Below are 4,025 nucleotides of genomic sequence, written 5' to 3'. Positions count from 1 at the left end.
AAGTTTGAGTGAAGTTATTACTTATCTTGAAAAGAGGATTTTGAATGAGTAAACCATCATATGAATTGGTTGGAGATGGAGTTACATTTTATTTGCTTGAGGACAAGCAAAGTTCTAAGTTTGGGGTTGTGATAACAGTTGAAAAACTGTTATTTTCATGCTTAAAGTTGATACTAAAAGCAACCTTTAGACTTAGAAACTAGCTTGAAATCATGCCTTTTGTGTATATTTTCAGAAATAAGAGAGCTGGACAGGTTTATGCTTGATTTAAGTGTTTTTGTGCAGGTTTTGAGGTGAATTTGGTGAAAGAAGTGAAGAATAAGAGAGAGGACATTAGAAAAGACAAGAAAGAGTGCAAAAAGGAGAAGTCGAAGGCACCACTCAGCGGCAAACTACCGCTGAGCGGCACTCAAGAGGTGGCGTTGGAACCGCTGAGGGGCAAATGGCCGCTGAGGGGAAGAAAGAAGACGCGTAACCACCGCTGAGCGGTAAATGGCGCTGAGCGGCACTTTTTGGGCTTGGGCTTTTGTAATCTTTTGTAACTCTAGATTAGTATATAAGGGCTTGCACGTCCTTTAGTTAGAGATCTTTGGCAGAAACGAGGCAAACACTCTCTCTTTCACCCCTTTGAAGGAGGATCTTGGATGCTCAGGCTACCTCTTCCACTTTATTGGGTTTATTCTTTCATACTTTCATTGTTATTCATCTAGGTTCACCATGAATATGGTGAACTAAACCTTGTATGTTTGTTGGGGAATCAATGTAATCTCTTGAAGCTCTCATATATGGAATCTGTTGAGTACATCTTTGAATTAAGACATATGCTTTCTTTCATCATTAGTTAGGGTTTTTCCTCTTTGCTCAATGCTTGCATTGTTTAACTCATTCTAATGCATGATTATTGGTTTTGTCGATACGGACACGTACGGGGAAGTCTAGATCCGGGGAATTTCTCCCAATATTATACTGACAATATTCTATTGGTTGCCTTTAAGCTCCTGCACTCATGAACTCAAATATTTCGTTTGTAAGTCTTAGTTAATCATGCATACATGTTTATTTTCTGTCTTGCATTTTAAACTCAAATATTTCGTTTGTAAGTCTTAGTTAATCAAGAAACCACATAACTAAACTAGGCCGTGAGTCCTTTGGGAAGAACGATACTTGGTCTTACCAAGTTTTATTACTTGAACGATTCGGTCATACTTGCCGATTGTGAAACAAGTTTGTGACATCATATTTTGGTGCTTACAAATTTGTCCATCAATCTTCATCTTCATCCACCGCTCCAGATCCACCGCGAGCCACCATTGCTGCCTCTTCCGTCCGTCGTTGCTGCCTCTTCATATTTTGTAGATTTTGGCATTGTTCTTGACGCCAGCCCAGTGAAGAAATTTTGTAGATTTTGGCATATGTTAGGTCTGTTTTGATCTTGGATTAGGATTGAGATTTTTCGGTTGTTTGAAAAACAATGACTTCCACCACTGAAACAATTTCTGGTTGCTGAGGTTGTTGAGAACTGAACAATTTCTGGATGCTGAGAACTGAACAATTTCTGGTTGTTGAGGACTGAAACAATTTCTGGATGCTGGTGCGTACTGAAACGGGTTGCATCTGAAAAAAAAAACGATACTACCTCGGTTATTTAAGAACCGAGACATATTCATGTCTGATTTTATCTCAGTCCATGACCGAGGCATAAAATCTGGCCTTTTTACCTCGCCCACATATGCCTCGGTTGCAGAACCGATGCCAATAATGAAAAATAACCGGTGCCTTTTGTTCTTATTGTACTAGTGAGGGAAGCTAACCTCCAACATCTCTGTTGGTATCTCGCTGATCACATTGTCTTTCTCACCTTCAAATTGTAAATAAACAACCCCATCACCCAAGTTTCATATGGAATAGAAACAAACAAGAGCGGTATATTCAAATTGAAGGAGATACATAATATATACCTGCAAGGAAATTCCTCTGGTTGTTCTCAGCATTGATACCGAAAGCAAAGAAATTTAGATTGGAGGTTGCGTTGATGGCAACTGGATAAGTTGCTGGGATTACAAATACATCGTCTTCAGACAACTCAGCTCTATATCTCTGTACTTCCAAGCTTTCCTCTTGCTGCTTCTGCTGCTGCTGATCGCTTAGGCCAACAAGTTCAATCTTTGCTTCTCCTTCATTGATCACCATTATCACTTGGCCTTAGAATTGTAGTGTGGCAAAAGAAGGGCTCCCTGAATTTTTTAAGAAAGAAACCATTATTAATTAGGGTCTCAGTACTGAGATTTTCCAATTACGACGACAGTGAATAGTAGAACTCAATTGCTGAGTTTGTCCATGTGGTTTTCCTTTGTGTTACCGCTTTCATATCCACAAAACTGATGAAGACGTCCAAGTCCTTAAGTTGGGGGTTTTTCTCCGGGGTCATCTCATACCACCTTCCAAATTTGTTGGAGTAGATGGGTTTGTTGTTTCTCAGGTTGAATGGTTCATCTTGGGAGGAGAGTTCTTTCCTTGAACTAGATTTGGCATGTTTCATCAGTTCCTGAATCTGAACCTGTGGAGGACCTGAAGGTGACCATATTTGTTAGTATTTTGAAGGTTGTGAAAGGAGTAGTTGATGTGGTAGAGAAAATGTAGAGATAGTAGAATGTAGAAGTAGTAGTTGAAAGAAGTGTTGTAGTTGTTTTTTAGTTGTAGTAGATGTTGGCTCATACAAATGGTAGATGTTGGCTTCATACAAAATGGTAGATGTTGGCTACATCTTACATCAAATGGTAGAGTTCATGGGTATTTATAGACCCATAGATTATTCTAGAACATCCTAGGCACAACTTATGTGGAATGTTCTAGATTTTTACCTATGTAGAATATTCTAGATTTTTCTTCCTATCTTAGGTTTTTCTACAACATTCTAGAATTTGTATTGCATTTCAATTCTTCTATCTTAGGAGCTTCTAGATTCTTCTAGAATTTGCATTACACTTTAATACTCCTCCTTAATGCAAATTCGGTAACTTCAAGCATTATGCGCTATAGTTCAAATCTTGGCCTTGGTAACATATCTTTAATTTGATCTTCTTCCTCCTTTGCCTTGACCATAGTTCTTGCTTTGATGCTTCTTCATAACAGTAAGGCTCAATCATGGCCATATTGCAAGTTTCATATATGCCTACCAAAGATCTTACTCTTCTTGGACTAGATTCATGTGAAGAACCTTCCTGTTGTGGAGGTGGAGAAAGCGTACCTGAATTTTCTGCCTCTTCTTGAGTTTCTTCTTGAGATTGTTGCACTGGAAGTAGAATGTTGCTTTTAACAACTTTTTCTTCTTCCCAATTCCAAGAAGCATTTTCATCAACTTCAACATCTCGACTGATGATGAGTTGTTTTGTTTGTAGGTTGTAGACTCGATAGCCTTTTGACTGTGTGCTATATCCCAAGAATATTCCTTGTATAGTTTTGTCTTCAAGCTTGTGCCTCTTTTGATCAGGAACATGTATGTAGCAGATAGATCCAAATACTCGTAGATGTTTAGCTGATGGCTTTCTCCCACTCCAAGCTTCAATAGGAGTCTTGTCTTGGACGGCCTTAGTTGGGCATCTATTTAGAATGTAAACTGCAGTGTAGACTGCTTCAGCCCAAAAAGTGTTAGGCATACTTTTCTCTTTCAGCATTGATCTTGCCATCTCCATAACTGTGCGATTCCTTCTCTCTGACACGCCATTTTGTTGTGGAGTATATGCGACTGTAAGTTGTCGCTCTATGCCTTCATCTTCACAGAATTTGTCAAACTCGTGAGATGTGTACTCCTTGCCACGATCACTTCTAAGTACTTTTAGTTGTTTTCCACTTTGCTTCTCAACAAGAGCCTTGAATTTCTTGAATACTCCAAAAACTTCTGACTTTGCCTTTAAGAAATAGACCCATGTCATTCTAGAGAAGTCATCGATGAAGAGGATGAAATACCTGTTGTTATGATGTGAAGGTGTTCTCATCGGTCCGCAAACATCGGTATGAATCAACTC

At 39.0% G+C, this 4,025-nt stretch overlaps 1 pseudogene across 1 annotated transcript; it reads right to left on the bottom strand.

Moving 5' to 3' along the window:
• Positions 1–1,793: 1,793 nt before the first annotated feature.
• On the bottom strand, positions 1,794–3,686 carry LOC148203687 (beta-conglycinin beta subunit 2-like; annotated as a pseudogene). Its single transcript, XR_015784497.1, has 4 exons — positions 3,416–3,686; positions 2,360–2,568; positions 1,959–2,234; positions 1,794–1,858 (listed from the first exon to the last, which is right to left on the bottom strand). The product of XR_015784497.1 is annotated as a beta-conglycinin beta subunit 2-like (transcript).
• Between the last annotated feature and the right edge of the window lie 339 nt (positions 3,687–4,025).

Source organism: Vigna umbellata, chromosome 2, assembly GCF_029865625.1.
Source record: "Vigna umbellata cultivar VRB3 chromosome 2, Vumbellata_1.0, whole genome shotgun sequence".
Lineage (NCBI taxonomy): Eukaryota > Viridiplantae > Streptophyta > Magnoliopsida > Fabales > Fabaceae > Vigna > Vigna umbellata.
This window is presented reverse-complemented; position numbering and strand designations above follow the sequence as displayed.